Below are 20,041 nucleotides of genomic sequence, written 5' to 3' on the forward strand. Positions count from 1 at the left end.
TTTATTATAGCGCTCAGGTAGGAATGAAGTCTTCACTTGCTTTTTAAATTTGGCGTGATCAACGCTTCTTAATTAGCAGACCAATAGACTGGGTGGAAGGGCAGCCGGAGGGCAGGGCGGCCACCCCTGAGCTCTGCAGCCTCAGCTGTCTCGGATGTCGGCCCCTTTACAAACCTTACGCCTTCATTTCAAAAATACTGGAAGAACTGGGACTAAACCGAGGGCACGTGCCACTAAATACTGGAAGAACTGGGACTAAACCGAGGGCACGTGCCACTACGGTGGTCTCGTGGGATGCTCAGGCTGCCGTCACGACGCAACCCGGAGCCCGGTGGTGTGACCAGCAGCATGTCATTTCCCTCAGGGCTGGGGGCGGCGAGGGCCTCCGAGGGTGAGCCATCCCAGGGGGTCCCTGGCGGTGGGAGGCCGGCGGTCTCTGCGGGGTCTCTGTTCTGAGGGTGCTCCTCCCGCTCATGAGAGCTTCCTCCTCAGACCTCATCACCTGCCCACGCCCCACGTCCTGACGCCACCGCCTTTCGGGGTGAGGGTTACACATGCGGAATTTGGGGGGGCATATGCAGGTCACAGAAGATGGCAGCGGTGACTTGCTTGGTCCATGATGTTAATTTTTTTTAAATATCCCAACATCAAAGAAATTTTTACATCAAATCTCGATGTGCAGCTTTTTTCAAGCCCCGGGCCTGCGTCCCAGCTGCAGTCTGTCGGCAGCGTCACGGCCGGTGGGCGGCCTGGTCAGTGTGCCTGTGCCGCCGGCCTGGGCCCGCTGCCCACTGCGGCGGACGGTCCTGATGGTCCAGACGACGCGGACGCTGTCGGGCCGCGGGCCGCAGAGCTGGGGGTCTGCGTACACAGCCTTGACGCAGTGTGAAAAGTTGTACAGCTTTATCCTACATGTTTCCTTTGTCAAACAATACACTTACTGTTGATTACGAAGTTCCTTCTTACTATTTAACTAACTTTGTCACTGTGTTTATTATTCCACTGTAAGGAGCCACAGATATTTCTGGTGAGTGAATTATATCTCTGTTCCTATCTACGCATATACATACACATATCCACACACACGGCCCACACATAGAAATACACACATACATGACACACACGTGTACAAGTGAGTACAGAGAGAGACAGTCAGACGGAAGCAGTCACAGACAGGGAGAGAGACAGGAAGTGTGTGTGTGTGTGTGTGTGTGTGTGTGTGGACCACAAGAAAAAGAGAGTGTACAGAAGAGAAAAATACTATCTAAATTTGATTGACATGGTGGATTACACACACCAGCAGCACAGGTTCACAGAGAAGTGTGCACACTGCACCGCTATATCTGTGCAAATGAACAGCATTAGATGCTGGTGTAACTTCGTAACAGCAAACATGAGATCAGCAAGATACCAAACTGAGCAACACGCCGAGCTCATTTTTTTATAAATAAAAACTTGCAAAATAAATCATTAGCAATTTGATCCCCAAAGCTTAATATAAGCATTAAAAACATTAACATATTTTAAAATAAAATTGTATTTTTCTTGTCAGGATATATTCATATTTTACTTGCTCTTATAAACACTTGTAAACAGTCTGCACAAAATTTCCCTTTCCGTTTACGTATTTTACGACCTAGAATTACATCAGCCATCTTCCCCGCGCTGAACTCTTGTTCATAGTTATTTTAACGGCGGCACAACATTACCGAGCGGTAGTGTGGCCCAACAGGAGCGGGTTCCACTGCCTGCCGCCCACAGGCAAACTCCTGACACAGAGGTTCGGCGTGAAAGGAGAGAGGCCATTTATTCAGAAGCTCCACAGTTTTGGAGGAATGGCAGACTTCTGCCTCGGAGCCCATTCCCTCCAAACACCCAAATAAAAACCCCACCACCCACTGGCAGATCAGTTCTGGGGTCCTTGGGGAAACACAGGCGGCTGCAGTGGGGTCATCTGGCTTGTCCCTGCTCGCAGCCCGGCTTCAGGTGTCCTCCTGGGGTCTGTGTGCACGTGGGCCACGCGGCCAGGCCACTGCCGCCGCTCCCCGCATCCTGGGCAGGGGAGCTGCCAGAGCACGCGGTTTCTGGGGCCCCCAAGTCTGCGAATGCCCCGCCCCCAACAGGGAAATCAAGGGGACGGTGAGGCCAAGTCTCTGCCCGCCCTGTTTACTCAGTGAGCTCCTGGAGTGTCCCACTTTCCTGACCAACCCCTCCTTTCGCGAGATTGGCAGGTCCGCACCTCCCCCTGCCAACACCTCTGGAACCGGGTGGTGGGTTTTTCCTCCCTCAATCACCTTCTCCAGCCCGTGCAAACATGGTGTGTGCAAGGTTTCCCTCTGTTGTCGGGAGCTGCTAGCTCGGTTGCCAGGGCAACGAGACTCTGCATGCTGGTTTGTTTAGCCTTTTCTAAGGCTAGGGAAAATCTACCACCTGCTGCTGGGCTGAAGGTCGGTCCCCCACCTCCGCCGCCCGCCCCTTCACTCTGAGGCCTGGGCAGGTACCTTTATCAGTAGCATTTTAATTCGACTAATTATTCAGTATATTTTTACTAACGCTTTTTATGACTTTTCTGTTATGCTTGTTATATTTATTGTTTTCATGTATCTTTCATAGACATACGCAACAAAGTTGATTCTAGAGTTTCTATATGAAATGTACTAAACAACTTTGCGAGGTGGCGTTTACAAACTGGTGTATCACCTTGTGGATCTCAGCTGTGTTTCAGTTTTGTGTTCAACAAATGTTATTGCCCTGGCCACTGCAGCCCAGCTGGTTGGTGCATCATCCCATAGACCGAAAGTTCATGGGTTCAATTCCCAGTCATGGCACATACCCAGGTTGCGGGTTCAGTCCCCAGTCCCGGCACGTGTGAGAGACAACCGATTGACGTTCCTCTCTCACACCGATGCTTCTCTCCCTCCCTCTCCCTCCCTTCCTCTTTCCAAGCATGGCCTCGGGTGAGGATAGAGAGTTTTGTAGTGACTGAATTTCTAATTTGGTTAGGAAAAGTTATTAAACAAAAACAAGCTTGCCAACTAGTCTATAAGCTCCTTGATAGTGTGCATTTGGGGAGCCTGAAATCAACATTCGCACCCCCTTCTAGCACAGAACACGTTGTAGAATAAAGGCTTTGTTGTAGCTGCGTCAGAAGGGAACCGCCCCGACTTGCCATTTGAGAGGTGCCTTGAACAAAGAGCCGGTGCGTGTGAATCAGGATTTCCACCTGGAGTTGAAGAGCGGAGACTTTAGAGATACTGCCGCTGCATCTTCTCTCTGGCTTGTTTCAGATCACAGCTGGCACCCACTTTTCTCTGTCCTCTTAGGTTGAAACAATTTCAGGTGGGCAGGGAGTGGTCGCAGGGCCCGGAGTTGCCCTGTTCCTTCCCCACAGCGCCCCCTGGTGCTCGCATCTTAAAGCCACACTGATGGTATCGCCCTAGTGCGTACACAGGGGGACAATACTACTGACCACACTAGAAGCCTTTTGGGTTCCCCCAGGGCCCCCGCTAGTCTCCCCTTCCTGCTCCAGAGCGTCCTCTAGGACGACACGTTGCATTTGGTCACCAGGTCACTCAGGCACCTCCGACAGCTGCTCCGCCTTTCCGGGGCTGCGACGCCGGTGGCAGGGAAGAGAGCACACAGGCCAAGGCTTCTGTGGAATGTCCTCATCTGGGCCTGTTCGGTGGGTCGCTGTGATGAAGATGAGGTTATGATCTGGGGGACACGCCACGGAGACGGTGTCCCTTCTCATCGCATCATGCTAGAGTTCATTACGCCAACCTGGCCCTGGCGCCGCGGGTGGACGCGGGCGGACGTGGGTCCCCAGGCTTCTCACCTGTGAAGATGTGAAGACGTTTCCTGTCCCATTCCGGCCACTAGAGGGAGCGCCGAAGCCCAGCTCGCAGCCCGCGGAGGCACTGCGCCCCCTGCCGGGCGGAGGGGCCCACGTGCAGGTGCGTGTTCACACCACGGCGTCACGAATTTAAGTGTGGTCGACACACGGGAAGGCCACGTGGGCGTCCTGTTTCTTAGCCATTTCTGACCGGTTTCAGCAAGTGTCACCGCGGGGTTCTAGTGATGGCGTCTGTCTTTCTTTTTTCTCCTGTACCGGGCAGTTCGAATCCTCCTGCCAGGAAGCCTGCCCTGTCCCTGGGTCCCTCCCACCCTTTCTTCTCTCTCCCGCAAGTTCCACGCTGGTCGGCCCGTCCTTCATCCGCCCGCACCACTCCCCGCCCCCCCCACCACCGACGGCACTGGGACTACCTATTTTTCCAAGGGTTCCTGGTGCCTTTTACGGGAAAACCTGGCATTTTGAAAGCAACACGTGGGTGCATGTGCGTGTCCTTACAACTGAGTGTCCCTTGTTCTGGGCCCTCCCGGCAGACACACTTAGAAACCTTGTGTACATAAGACAAGCCAGTGTGCACAGGTACATTTAAAGGTGTGTGCAGCCCTGGCTGCTGTGGCTCAGTGGATCGAACAAGGGCTGTGAACCAGAGGGTCGCCAGTTTGATTCCCAGTTGGTGCACAGGCCTGGGTTGTGGGCCAGGTCGCTGGTAGGGGGCGCTGGAGAGGCAACCACACACTGATGTTTCTGTCCCTCCCTTCCCTCTCTCTAAAAAAGTAAATAAAATATTTAAAAAATAAATGTGCTAAAAACAAACAAAAACCATATTGGTATTTCTGACTCAACCTGCAACACAGTGTGGATTCTAGTACTGCTTGAGTAAGTTATTGTCACTCATGGTCACAGAGACGCGCAGCCTACTTCGGCAACAGGGTGTGGGAAGCCAGGGCCCTCAGGAGGCGCCGCCGGCCACCAGCGCCCCGGGCTGGGGCGCCCAGGAGTTTGCACCGCGGGTCCTCACGCCCGCACCGCAGACCCGCTGGAGTGAGACGCCAGTAACCCCGCAGCTCTGCGACCCCGCAGCTCTGCGACCCCGGCCGAGAGGGGCCCCCGCGTTCCAGAACAATTTCTGTCCGTCTTAGGCCTCACTCTCTGGGGCACAGGCCTGTTTCCCGGGAAACGCGCACTGCCACCGCGGGGGGGGGGGGCGCAGGCGGCGCCGGAGTCGCTCGGTGGGGGCGGGAAGAGGGAGGGCGACTTTAGCTTCGTACGAGCAGAGTCTCGTCCCGTTCCCCACGGAGAGAGAGCTAGCTAGGCAGCAAACCTGCAAATATTTGAGGGGAAAAGAAAACCACCGTAAGTTGTTTCCTATGTATTAAATAATTATGCTCTCGGGGTTAGCTGGAACTAAAATGGGATTTTTTTAAAATAAAAGACACTTAAGAAAATACACGTTTTGGACGTCAAACGTTCACAGCGCAGAGCCGAACTGGGCTTCCCGCCGCAGGCCTCCGGTGGTGTCCTGGACCCTCAACGCGGGGCCTGGAGCGGACGCCGCGGGCGCTGAGCCTGCGAGACCGGCGCGCGAGCGGACGCAGAGCCCAGGAGGCGGGGACGCGGAGGCGCAGCGGCGGGGGGCGGTCGCCGCGCCCCTTGCCTGCGCGGATCGGCATCACCGTCCTGTGAACCGCGCAGCACCTGTCCCCTCCCCACCCACCGCCCAGGAGCGACTGTGACCAACTTTGGGGGCTGCGAACAGCGCCCTCCGCCGCCCCGGGGACGCTCCCACCTCCCCGGAGCCGCCCAGCGACGCCACCAGGCTGGTCGAGGGGACGCGGAGGAGGGCGGTCCCTGCTGGGAGTCCGACGGCAGAAGTCCCTCCTCCCTCCCCTGCACCACCCACCTCCCGGCCCCGGTCCCCCCCCACCCCCCCAACCCCCGGCGGAGAGAGCTCGCGACCCGACCGCCCGGCGGCTCTTGCGCGGTGCCGGGGCGGGGACCCGGAGGGAAGGGTCCGGCCCGCCTCTGCTCCTCGGTGACTCGAGGTTTGAAACGCTGTCTCGAGGGCGACTGCAGGTTCGTAGTGCGGGGCCCGAGTTCCGCAGGCGCGGCGGCTGGGCTGCTCGCTTACTCGGCTCCCTTCGCTAACTTTCTGGCTAATTAGAAGTCCTTAAATTGGAATACTGTTCCTTATTCTCCAATTCAGTTTACATTCAATATTACTTTATATTAGTTTCAGGCGTGCAGCCTAGTGTTCGGCGTCTGTGTAATTTACAAAGTGCCCCTCTGGTCTCTCCAGCGCCCGGACGCACACGTCGTGGTGACCACCTCTCACTGTGTCCCCGGGGCGGGACTCCGCATTCCTGTGATTCTCTGCAACCATCAGTCCGTGCTTTGCGCTTCTGACCCCTCCGCCTCTCCAGCTCCCAAGGCCCCTCTGGAGACTCCTGGTAAATGAGAACATTCCCGATGGCGCAGGGCAGGCACGCGAGCGCCTGCAGTCCGCTGGGTGAGCACCCGCGTCCAGGGAGGAGGCGGACCTCTCCTGGAGGTCGGAGGCTCGCCCGGGGCTCCAGAGCCGGGGTTCTTCTGGCTGATGTGGGCTGGGCGCGCTGGGGCGCCGGCTGTGGGCCGCCCTGGGGAAGCGCAAATCCTGGCAAATCCTGAGCTTGGACTCTGCTTCCCTCTGCCCCGCTGGCAGGAAAACTCCAGTTCTAATGTGGGGGTGGGGAGTTTCTATCCATTGGCTCATTTGTAAACGTGTGAGTTGTTTAAAGATAGGAAAAGGAAGGGGAGAAAGAGGGAGAGAAACATCAATGTGTAGCTGACTCTCGGGCGCCCCCCACTGGGGATCTGGCCCACACGCCAGGCCTGTGCCCTGAATGGGAATGGAACCAGCGACCCTTTGGTTCTCAGGCCAGCACTCAATCCACTGAGCCACGCCAGCTGGGGCTTACAGTTTTTCTTTATTGTCTTTAAAATTAAGGACTCTCAAAACAAATTATATTGCCCTTTGTGAAGAGATTTGTTATTAACTTTTTGATTTACAAGATGACATTTTCTTTTAGCTACTTTTTGAGAAAATAGTAGTTCTGAAAATTATTGCCAGTATCTGAGTAATTTTGGTGAAACTGAAAGGTACTTTTAATGATAGGGATTATTTTTCAATTATTTCCCCTTAAACCATATGCCATGTGGATGAAGTTTATTATGAGCTGGAATTGAAATTTACAATGGTTGATGCGTATTTGGAGAAATTGCAACTACGGGGGGTTAATTTTAAAGATTTTATTTATTTTTAGTGAGAGGGGAAGGGAGGGAGGAAGAGAGGGAGAGAAACATCCGATGTGAGAGGGAAGCACGGACCAGTTGCCTCTCCTGTGCGCCCCGACCTGGGATCGAACCCGAACCCAGCCATGTGCCCTGGCTGGGAATCAAACTGGTGACCTCTCGCTTTGCAGGACGACTCCCAGCCCCCTGGGCCACACCGGTCAGGCCTTGCCTTCCCTGTGGGTCGGTGCCTGGGGACAGGTCACCTTGGTGCACCACAGCTGCCCTCTTCCTACACCCACTGCCCAGACCTCAGGCCTTTCCAAGGCCAAGGGCTGGATCTAATGTCTCACTCACGGTATTTGTCAGCCATGTAACATGTGTAAGCCTGTTGCCGTACCGTGTTCCCGGCTTTACTTTTTGTGTCATGCACACTTCTGGGTGCCACCCACCTAGGCCACGTGTCCCGTAAACCCTGTGGTTCATCTTGTTACCAAGCTTCTGCCCAGCTCGAGGCTGGTCTGAGCCCCGCCCACATCTGGTGGGAGCACAGCCCACCGCGCACGCCCACGCAGGCGCTGCACCACCAGGACCTGGGCAGACAGTCTCGGGGAACTGCTCGCACCGTGATGCCGAGAGGTAGCGTCTGCTGCGGTTCTGCACTGCCTGCGACAAGCCACCCCGGAGTCCGCCGGCTCAACTTAAAGTGACACTAACAGCTCTGTCACCTTTTCTCTCTCTCCTGGTTCTGCCGCGTGACCAGGCTCAGCTGGGCGGTTCTCCTGCTGGGCTCCTCCGGGTCTGTGGCCGTCACCAAGTGGCAGTGGGGGCTGGGAGTGCCTGAGGTTCCCCAGCAGGTTATGACACAGGGCTCCCTTCTCTCTGCGAGTGGCCACGGGGCCTCTTCTCTCCATCCGGTGCCCCTGCACGCCCCCGTGTGTGAGCCCCGACACAGCAGCCACATCCCTCAGGTGACAACTCAGGGAGTCGGGGAGCTCCGACGAGGAAGCTGCCAGGTGGCCTCGGTCTGGAGCTGGTGCAGCCCCCTCCGCCACCTGCCCTCGGCTGAGCAGTGCCAGGCCACCCTCTGAACAGGACCCTGGGGGCGGCCCTTCACCCCTGCAGTGGTCCTCACTAGCGGTTCTGTGGGCAGACACCCCAAGACATTGGGGCCAGGCTGTTCTTGGCAATCGTGGAACCTAACCCCCGGCCACTCACAGCACAGGAGGGAGCTGGTGCTCGGGCCTGCTCCTAATTCTTACGTTTCCTGACCCGTGGGACACTGCCTGGGCTACAGTAGGCAATAAACATGTACTTGTTGACAGAGAAGTTTACCAGTAAATAAAACCTGAGATTCTGATAATATTTCACTTTAGGAAGCACCTACATTGCTACCCTGTCAGAAACAGGCCTGAAGTTCCCAAAGCCATTGACCTGAAAGAGACTTTAAAGGATAGACGAATGAGACAGTTCAGGAAATGGTAACCACTTTCACCTGGCCATTGGATGTTCCTTAAATACATGGTTTATTATCCAGCCAAAAATGTGCTTCCGCTGAGGAATAGTCAGGTGTTTGCACACCCCTGTTTTACTGTGGGAGCCAACTGCAAACGCACTTTTCAGCAGTCGGGTGCTTACAGAGCCCAGCCTATTGAGAGAAGGACGGGTGCAACACAAGGGGTGGTGTGTGCATGTGTGTGACACAAGGGTGTGTGTGTGCAATATCAGGGGCGGGTAGGTGTGCAACACGAGGGGTGGGTGTCTGCACGGGTGTGTGTGGCTGCGAAGTCAAACCGAGAGGTGCGCTGTCTGCCCCCACAGACATCAGCGCCCTTAGAAGGAAGTTGTAAGTGGCTCTTCAGATGTGATCAGAGGGGGGTTTACAGGTGCAGCAGCTGGGTCCTGTCTCGTTGTCTCACTGGTTTTTAAACGGATTTAGCTGCGTTTATGGTCAAAGTCTGTCACCTTCTCCTTGTTACCTGGCCCCAGGGAAGAGCTGTGCTAATTCAGTGCACGTGGTGGCGAAAATGAAGGCTTCTTTGCCTGGGTTCTCCGGAAGCTGCCGTTTCCGTACCTCCTGGTGCTTGCTACGGTGTATTACACACACACCGCACCTCTCGTAAACTAACCCTCCGCCCCCTCTGCTCCTGGGCCCCCCGCTGCACTTCCGGCGAGAGGAGGGACCTACAGCTACAAACTGGTCATTCCTCAGAATTAAGTTGCCATTGGACAGCTTCTTGAAGTGCTTGACCTCAGAAACATTTCACAGCGTCTGTGGACCCTGTGCGGACACCCCCTTGCCAGCGGGCAGCTGGGCCGGGCACCGGGCTGCCCACCGGTCGCTGTCTTTGGAAAGCTGCTCCGGGTCGAGTGCGTACCTTGGCTGGTTTCCGCGGGCAGGGAGCTCGGGCTGCCAGGTCTGTGCATGGAGGAGCAATTGTCTATGACGAGTGTGGCACTTCCTGACGTTCCATGGCAGTTATTCCCCGCCCCCATTGTTGCTTCACTGGTACTTTACATAAACTGGGTGTTTTTTCTGAGCGTGTCCATCAGCTTCGATGCGTTACACATCATAATGTGTAATTAAAATCGCTGTGTCATTCACCTCTGCACTGAGAGGTCCGCGTTCCCGACTGTGTGTCTGCCTGGCTGGCGCAGGGCCCCATGCAGGTCAGCCCTTGCAGTAGGCGGTGGTAGCTGGGGACAGGGGCACCCTCGCTCGACCAGGGCTTACCAGCGCCACCGAGCCCTCCGAGTCCGATGAGTGGGACGCCCCTCCGGGGAGGCAGCGGCTGCTCGGTGCAGGCACAAGCCCTGTGGCCAGAGGGGAGGCCTGGTCCGGACTGGTCCTCTCTCACTGGCCAGGCCTGTTTTGCTCTCGGTGGACTTGGGTGGGCTAGTGAGGACACAGGGATACGCGTGCACGCCCCAGGTCACAGTCCCGGGCAAACAGCACGGAGACTTGGAGTTCCCGAAGCCCAGAGGGACAGCCTGGGCTTTCCTGTGATGGTTGGCGACGTCCGGAGTTTGTGTACGTTTTCAACACAGTGGCAGCCCTGTGGGTCAGAGGAGCTGCTGAGTGATGAACAAGACTGCACGTGTGATGAGCACGAGGCTGGACTCCCTGTGTAAGACGTTGAATGAAACTGCCACAAGCGGTTACCTGAGGGCGCGGGCCCTGCCCCTGCACCCCTCCCTTCCCTGGGAACCCCACCTAGCCCACGTCCTCACGTGCCCTCCCACAGTAGACTCGCACCTGCGGGCAGAGCTACCGGACAGAGGAGGAGAATGCCCCCGAGACCAAGGTGACGAGTCCTCGCCGACCACGAGGAGGGAAGAGGAGGAGAAACGTGACCTGAAAATGCCGGAGACCCCGCTGCCTTTCGAGTGGGGCTGTGGAAAGCCCAGTTCAGACCCGAGAGGAGAGTGTGAGCGGCAGAGCCGTGGCTCCCAGGGTACAGGTGGCGGTTTGTGTGGCGGGGAGGGGCCAGGGCCCAGGGAACTGAGGGCCGAGGGCCGCCCACCCGGCGTGGAGCCCGGTGCGTTGAGAGAACAGGGGCCAGGGCAGGGGGGCTGACGCTGACTGAGGGCCCCTGCGCCCCCCTGTGGCGAGTTGGTGGAGCAGCGGCTGAACACGCAGCAGATTCCACCTGTGGGTGCGGGACTGGTCGTTCCACACAGTGGGGGTGCGGTGGGGGAGGGGCAGGACCAAGGGGGCATTAGGTCCTGCACCACCAGAGGGCGCACCAACGACCTTAAAGGCATCTTCCCTCCTTTTAAATCCTAGGCGGGTGTGGAGACCCAGATACGGGTGACGTGAACCAGTATTAGTTTCCAGGGTCTTCTTGACATCCCACCTCACCATTCCCATTTCCGGGCTCGGCACCCCGGTTTCCTGCCTCCCCGCAACCACCCCTTGCCCTTTAGTCTTTGCCTCCAGGAGAAAGCCCTCCCTGCTGTGTGAGCGGGCAAGGTTCCTCTTCACTGACAGCCGTCCTGGGGTTCGCCCACTCTAATTACCCACCCAGTGCACGTTGTAATCTACTTTCTTTTCATTTCCCATAGCTGTTCCAGGCTTTAAATAATTCACAAAATAATTTCTGCACTGTTCTCATTTGCTTGTTTTTCCAAAGAGCGTTGCTTTCTCAGCCTGGCGCCACCCTGGCCTTGGGGGCGGGGAAGGGGGTGGGGACTCAGCCGGTGGTACCCCAAGCACCCTCGGGTGGCATTTCTTAGGGAGGCCCACTCAGGGGTCTCTGGAAGTGCCGTTACGGGGTTTTAATGTGCTTTTGCCACGCAGACAGGCATGAGAATCATCGAAACAGACTGTTTTCGTTTCCACAGTTTTCAGGGCCCCTAAGTGCTGGGTGTTTGTTTTTTATTGTTGTTCAAGCGCTCTACCTGGTTTTAACTCGGCTGCAGTGCACAACCGGGCGTAGGAATCGGGCAATTAGAATGTGTCCCTGAGAAATCAGAGTTGCCGCCTTGTTCTGGGCAACGAGCGTCATACCCTGGGGCCTGGGGCATTGCACGCAGTTGCGGAGCGGTGTCCCGGGAGACCAGCGTCTGGCCACATCATCACGCCCAGCACTTTGTGGGGACCGCACGGTGACAGCACACGGCTGGGTGTAGCCTCCACCCTGAGAGCCTGCCCTGCATCCGTCAGTCCACCCGGTTCCCCGGACGAGTCTCAGGTTCACCCCCAAACGCAGGTTCTTGTCCCAACCAACTGCCCTGGGGGTAAAATGGAGCTCTGCGGGGCTCTGGGAGGCCTGATGCAGACCTCGGTGTGGTGATTTTTGAAGTTTGTTTAAAATGGTGCAAGAGGAAATGCTTAAATATGCATTCTCTTCTGCGCAAGCCGGCGTACGGAGGCATTGCCAGCCGCAGTCTGCGGGCCCGGAGCACGTTTGCCTCCGGACACGGTAACCACATTGTTTTTGCATCCAAGTGGGGAGAACAGGTACTCCATATCCACACACACAGGCCCCGGGCATCCCTTCTCCAGGACGGAATTCAAATGTGCCTTTCCGCTAACATTTTCCTGAAATACCCGCAGTTTCATCTGTTCATTTCCCTATGTATTTGTTTTGCTTGGTGATTATAGTTTTGAGCACTTTCTGATACGAATTTCTCACAACATGAATCTTTTCTAGAAGGGCGTTGAGCATGCGAACAGCCTTCCCGGCTGCAGCCAGTCTGGCAGGGGGCCCACCGCTCCTGGAGTCTGGGGGGCCCCGACTCGCTCCTGAGGGGTGTCGCTACCAGCGTTGGCACATCTGCTGCACCAAAGTAGGTCCCGGCCCCTCCGCGTGGGTGCAACTGGGGGCCCATGACCCTGTGTTTCACTGCGTCTGTCACTCACTGTGACGGGGACAGGTTTGTTTTCGTTTGTATTTCATTTGCTGAATCAGTAAGTAAGATGTCCCACAGCTTGTCCTGCCCGCCCCCGGTGCGGCCGTGTTTCCACACTGCAGTTACAAGGATCGCTTTCTGCGCCGGCGTCCACCGCAAGTGGCAGGAGGGTCACCAAGGGGACGCTCTGAGCAGGTCCTGCAGAGACGATGTTCTACCTGAACCATCAGGACCATTCCCAGGGACCGCGGCTTCATGAAGGAGTGACCGAGGCGCGGAGCTGCTGGGACACGGTTGTGGCCTGGAGCGTGCGGGGGGCAGAGCCCGGAACCAAGGCCTTGTCCTCCCACCCGCTGAAAGCCCACAGTCCTCCCAGAACACAGCACTAACACTCAGGAAAACTAGGTCCACCCCTGCGGAAATGAAGTGCGTTTGGCCCAATTCTAGTCACTTTTAACCCTGGAGATTCTGACGAGCATCCAAAATGGATATTTGAATGGATGTGCCTATGAAATAATTCAGTTACTACCTTAGTGCCTTTTTATATCTGAGGCTAAGGACTGACTTATTCACTAGTTACCAGCCTAGTGAGGCTGAAATGGATTAAAATATTTAGAAGCTGCTGAAATAATGGGTGGGGAAAAATTATTTGTGGTAGGCTTTGGACAAAAAGAGAAGTGTCATACATTTACATTTCGGTCTCCGGGGGTCAGTGATATAATGATTTTTTCCCCCTTTTAGCAAATATTTCTGATATAAGCCAGCGTGCCATCCAACTCCCATTTGCTCTGAGGGTTAATATCTAGGCCGTGATCTCATTTGATTTTGAGCAGAGTTATCGATCAATGCAACGTCCGGTCTTTGTCCTGTGCACTTTAACCGGGAGGCAGAAAATGAACAGCCTCCGTTCTGTAGAACACGGAATGCTGTTATGCCAACGCTCCGTGGCTGTTTGTCCCGGGCTGGTCGGATAGGTGAGTGTGTACGTTTTCACCTCACAGGGGGCTTGGTGGGCCGGCCCTTTTCGTGGGGTTTCTCCCTGGCTGTCTTCAGTTCTAGAAAACTTCACAAGGGAAAGAGGTCAGGGGCCGGAGGACGGCGACAGGAGGGCTAAGGGACAGAAAGTGAAATCGGAGAGTCAGCAAGAAGCAGCCACTGGTTCCCAGGGCGTCAGAGTCTCAGGTGACCCGCAATGCCTGGACCAGACCCCCCTGGGGCTGCCCCCTAGGACCCTGAGGCCCCTGTCAGAAGCGGGATGACTCACAGGCTGGCACTTCAATGCTGCCCCTGAGCCCCCCCCACTACCCCACCGCCCACAGCGGCTCCTCGGATGCTGAGGTGCAGGGGCCAGGGAGTGGTGATCAGCTAACAGATCCTCACCATCCAGCCCCCTCGGGGGCTTCTCGACATAAACAACATGAACTAACATTGGGTACTTGTGTAGTTACACCATGAACTTACTCACTTTTCTCTTTAAAAATGGTGCAAAAGCGGTGGGAAAACAGGAAGACTCTGCCACAAGACTTGGCAGAGCGCGGCCACGGAGGAGAAGCCCTCGGCTAATCAAAGGAGGAGCCGCGCAAACGCGGGTGGGTCACACGGCAGCCGGGGGCCGCAGTGGAGGACCTGCCTCCGGGAACGTGGGCGGGACACGCGCTTGGGGCGAGCACGGTGAGAATCAGGAGAGACAGGACACGGAGCGTCCGTTTAATGAGCACATTGTAGCTGCTCATTAAAACACGAACTCATAAAGTCATAACTGATAGGAAGACAGCTTCTACAGTACTCACTGGAATGCCCAAAATTCACACGATCCCACTCCTGTAAAGCCAAAATAATGTATCGAGGTGACTCCCTGGGCAAGTCCGAAACTTAAATGACCTGTTTTCTGAAACTGCGAAAATCACCCTCATTTGTCCTCACTTGTCACCTCCAGCATCACGTCCTCACAGCCAGGGTCACGCTGGGATGGTCACCACAAGTCAACTCAATAAACAAACTAACAAGTAATTCTTGAGTGACCACAGTGATAACGAATTAGACATTGAGAAACTATGTAAGATGAGAGATGGACCATAGAAACCTTTTTCTCACCCACGCATTTTTCAAATCAAAACATTTTAGTAGTGTTGCTCTAAGCTTAGAATGTTTCTATGTTATAACCCAAATGAGTGTCTGTCCTACTCGGTCACAACCCTCCGACTCACAGCTTACGCGAATCTGGAAAGTGTTTTCTTTTCGTTCCCTGACTCGGCAGCAGCCTCCTCCCTCTGCAGGGACAGGCTCAGGTCCCTCTGCCGGGGGTGCAGCACCGGCTCCGGGTGCAGAAGTGAAACCCGCGGCGGCGGCGGCGTGTGAGGGTCCCTGCTGTCCGAGGACCATGTGGCCGCAGTGCCGTCGCTTTATCTCGGTCCCTGGGGGCGTCCGGCTCCCGACTGCACAGCTGACAGGCTCCAGCAGCCGCTGCAGAGGCAACTCCGGGAGATAAAATCTCGGTCTTCCTGTCGGAAACTCGGTGATGTCTTTTCTCACAAGCACGTTACAAACCTCCCCCTTTGTAAACATGGGTGACGCCCACTGAGGGCTGCCTTCACAGTTTCGGGGACAACATGGCGCACCTGCTCATTTTTAAAAAGCTGAAATACAGAGAATATAATTCTGTGAACACAGAACCTTTCACATGCCTTCAAACTGCAAACTTACATGCCTGGTTTTTCCTCATCGAAATAGGTAAAGTTTATTAATTCCACGAATGATTGAAGAGTTCCTTCAGCACCTTGAAAATGCCACCCCTCACCTCTGGTCTCTGATGTTCCTGGTGAGCAGTCAGCGGGGTCGCAGCGGGGTCCCTGGAAGGCCAGTTGGTGGTCTCAGGCTGCTCTGGAAGGTTTCTTTTTACCGCCGTGCGTGCAGGTGCGGACCCCTTGGTGTTGCGCCCGGTTGGTGTCCACTGAACTTCTCCTGCGTGGGCCAGTGTCCCAGTGAACTTATAACAATTAGGAAGTTCACTTAAAATGTCAAAATGAAGCCCTCCTTTCACTGAAATCACCCTCCATCCTCTTTCTCCAGGGGCTGGGGAAAGGGAGGAGGGGTCAGGGCAGATCTCTCCGGAGAAGGCTGACCAGACCCAGCCTGAAGCGGGGCCTCTCTGCTTCCCCACACACAATGCCCTGGAGGCAGGCCCCCCCCCAGAACCCTCGGGCTGCACCTGCCACGGCAACCAGAGAACTACGATTAACTTCCCACCCGCCTCCCAGCTTCCTCAGTGCACCCCGCCCCGGGCTGCAGCCCCCCACCGCCCCCGCCACGCAGGGCAGCTGTGCTCACAGCCTCATCCCTTTTATGGCTGTTTTACCAACAGTGAAACTCACAATGTCTGGAATCCAGTCAAAGGCCACCGGACAGGGGAGAAAGCTGGGAATGAGACCTGCAGCGAGGGGGAAAAGCAAAAGCAAAAAAAAAAGCAATCAGTTTAAACAGACCCCAGAGCTGATCCAGGTCAGAATTAGCACACAGGAATCTTAAACATTGCTATGATTATACACCGTCTGCTCAGAAAGGTAGGTATTTGTTATGGAAGATACAGAAGAGAACAAAAGTGAACTTTCAGAGATGAAAGTCTACGATGCACGAGGTAAAAATGTGAAGATTGGGATGAATGACCAACCGACCGCAGGAAGGTTAGCGAACAAAGCAATAGAAATTACCCAAAACAAATCATGGGAAGAAAAAGTTATGATAAAATCATGGGAATGGGCTGAGGGTAAAGTTTAAACACTAATATACATGTCATTGCAGCCTTCAGAAAATAAGGGGGGATATTTGAAAAAATGGTGGGATATTTTTTAGCATTTAAAAAACTTTTTTAGAGAGCGGAAGGGAGGGCGCAAGAGAGGGAGAGAAACGCCCATGAGAGGGAGAAACACTGACCCAGTGGCTTCTTCACGCAGCCCAGCTGGGGGCCAAACCCGCAGCCCAGGCGTGTGACCTGGTCAGAGTCGAACTCACGGCCTTTCGGTTTGCTGGACAATGCCCGGCCAGCTGAGCCACCCTAGCCAGCCCACAGATCCATGGAGCTCAGATACTATATAGAAAAGAAAAATTGTACCAAGTCATGCCACCGGATAATTAAATTGCTCCAAACCAGTGATAAGCAGTAAATCTTGAGGCGTCCCACGGAGGAGACACTGCCCAGAGGAGCCACAAGGATGACCAAGCAGGTTTCACTGGAGACGACGGGCCGGGACAGGGCGGGAACACCCTAAAAAATAGGTCAAGGGAAAAAGGTCAACCTGTAATTCCATACCCAGCAAAGCATGTTTCAACAGCAAGTGCAGTAAAGACTTTTTCAAATCTTTTTCAAGATTTGAAGTCACTTATCACTAAATCTCAACTACAAAAAATATCAGAGAAAAACCATCACAGAGAATTGTGATGCTAGATGCAAACATTGTCGTGGAAATAAAGGCCACAAAACGGAGGTTCCAGGGGCAACACTGAATAAAAGATGCCTTATTGTTTAAAGCTCTTTCAAAATAATGCAAAATTCCTAAGAAACAGTGTAGATAGAAAAGCAGAAATAAGCATAGTACTGAAAGGTTTTCATAATAGGCACACAATCATAATACCAATTAAAGTAGACCGGTGATAGGATGTCATAGCAGGGCTGACCTGATTCCGTAAAAACAGCATTTTCTCTGGCTGACAGGAACAGAGGTTTTGCAGGTGGTCACGTTTTGATGCTGAGTCGGGACCCACCTCACCTCCCAGACAGCCAGCATCTGGCGCCCTTTTCTCCCAAGAGTGTGGCCACTGGAGAGAGGTGATGCTACCTGTGGGCGGTGACAGCCTCCTCCTTTCCACAGGGCAGCCGCTGCTGACTTCTCCAGTGACCTCCGCTCAGCAGGGGACCTTCAGCTGAGCGGCTGGAGCCACTCTGGATTCCCAGGGACAAAGGCCGAGGGAGCAGGTCGTTCACGCAGGTGTTCCTGGTTCTCCTTGCCAGGTGCTCAATGCCAAACCAGGCGCCACTGGCCGGGGCCTCGGGAGCTGCGGGCTTCAGATGCCCGAGGCTCCGCAGGGACACAGTATGAAGTGACACGGGACGCAGCGGAACCCAGAAACCAAAGTCATTTCCAGAAAGTACAAGGGACAGCACGTGCCAGCCAATTAGAGCTGACGAGGCATTTGGAAAGAATTGTCCCTGCATATTTAAATGGCCTCTCGGGGCAGTAATTAAGATTGAGTTACATTAATGTGACTAATTAAATTTGTTTTTTTTTTCAATTACGGAAAAATCCATTTACTGAACAAAATAGCTGTGGCTTTGCCAGCTTTGCTTTTTGCGGCCTAGTGGTTTTAATTTAGCTTCTTGCGTCTACCCGGGCATTTGTAGACACTAACTCCTCAACAGAAGGTGAATTTAATCTACACTCTAAGTAAGTAGAAATGGAAGCTGCTGACTGCAGACCTCGAGTCACTCACTGGTCGTTCCTCGTGTCACGTTGCTCCCGACAGGTGTGCAGACCGTTCCTCACTCCTCTGACACGCGGCAGGTGAGAGAGAAACGAAGGAGAACAAAGGGCAGGTAAACACACTCGTTACAAAGAGCAGGTGTCGACCCGAAAGACCTAAAAACGCCCCCTCGCAAAGATGCAGGCACTCCTGTGTGCATGACGGCGTGGTCGCGGTGACCGGGACTCGGAGAGGGTCCGTCCGCAGACAGTGGGACAGGGATGTGGTGGCCGTGCGCCGCGGAACGCGACTCGGCCACGAGAAGACGAAACGCCGCCGTCTGCGACAACGTGGATGCACAGAGAGCAGCTGAGTGAGACAGGTCAGATGGGGAAAGTGGGGAACCACAGGATCTCGCTCACGTGTGGGACATAGACCTGAAACTCGCAGACCCAGACGAAGGTGCGTGCGGCCAGAGGGAAGGTGGTGGGGGCGGTGAAGGGCCAGGGGGTCGCATATACAGGGACAGGAGGAGGGCTGACTGGGTACAGGTCCCGTATCAGAACTGTGCTCTGGAAACCCATCTCATCTTATCAGTCACTGTCACCCCAATAAATTGAATTTGAAAATACTCAAAAATATTTAAAAGCTGATATCCCCCCAAAATAAAGGAGGAGGAAGGACATATGGTTTCAGAGGACGGCTGCCTGACTGTAGGGGAGAAAGTTCCAGCAAACACTGTGTCCTACTCGCCACTGTGTTTAAGGCTCAGATGATTCTTGCAAATTATTCTTATTATTATATTGGCTTCCTTCTTGCTCAATAGTGTATGAATATAGTTGTTTAATGTTATCTCCCAATTTTATAAATCTTTTCCGTGATGGAGAGGGGAATGGGTTTAGTTTCCCATCCCCCACCCCTCATTCACCAGCACACTCCCCTCCCTTCATCGTCCCGTATCCCTAGCAACTCTGCATCTCTCCCCAGAGAGCTGCCCATGTCCTCACCCTGAAGCTGTGTCCCTCTGTCCTGTGGGATCCCTCACCAGCCGCACCACAGCCCCAGGGTGTCCTTACATCGCTGCACCTGTACTCTCCACCTGCCCTCGACTCCCCTCTCGTGTCTGAACCCACACTTCTGCCTTCTGCTGCTGCTTTTCCAGACCACTCTCTCTGACACTGCTGACCCCAAACAGTTCCCTGGGAAGGGGTGCTTGAGAAATCAGTTTCCTTATGTACTTACATGTCCAGGAATGCCTCGATAATAGCCTCAACCCTAACTGGTATTTAGGTGTAGAGTTTTGGATTACAAATCAATTCATCTCAGCCTTCTGGAGGCGTGGGTCACTGAGTGGGGCCTCTCTGGATCTGTTTTTATTAATGTATTCTGAGAATCAACAGCAATTCATACACACACATGTAATAACCACCAACATTTACTGAATGCTGTCTCCTTTGTATGACTAGGTAGTCATATTGGGAGTCAAATTTCTATACTACACAGTTAACAATAATGTGTATTTACAGCCTTCAAAGCAGTCGAAACTGTCCTAAAGGAATGAGGAAATTCAGAGACTTAACTGGCCTGTGGGGAATCAGGGTCTCAGATCTGGGTCTCTGCGACCCCAAACCAGCTCGGCACAGATCAGTGTGTCATTCATGTCCCTCTGCCCACCTCCCTCGGGCTGTCCCGTATTATTCGGTGACATACGCTAGGGGAATAGATTTAGGGTCTCTCGAACGAGAACGACATGGAGTCACTCGTGCATATGATCCATCCAAGACTAAACCATGCTTTCGAGGTGCATCTCATTAAAACACACCGCGTATCATTTTCTTAGAAGCACGTTTACCGACGCTTCTGCCAGGATGTAGCTGCAGGAAATGTGTGTGCGCGTGCTTTGGGGCCAGATTTTTAACTCCCAATTATAGTGCTTAATTCTTAAATGTTATTAACTAATACCATTATAGGAAGGATACAAAACACGTTTCTAGTTCATACACTTGGAGGAAACAGCAAAGTGTAAGGAAAATAATGTGTACATAGGATGAGATCGTCGATGGCCACTCAGGGAAGATTATTGCAATGCTAGCTAAATGGGAAGCTTTATCTGCA

Source organism: Artibeus jamaicensis, unplaced genomic scaffold (genome assembly GCF_021234435.1).
Source record: "Artibeus jamaicensis isolate MK-2021 breed Jamaican fruit bat unplaced genomic scaffold, CSHL_Jam_final scaffold_537, whole genome shotgun sequence".
NCBI lineage: Eukaryota > Metazoa > Chordata > Mammalia > Chiroptera > Phyllostomidae > Artibeus > Artibeus jamaicensis.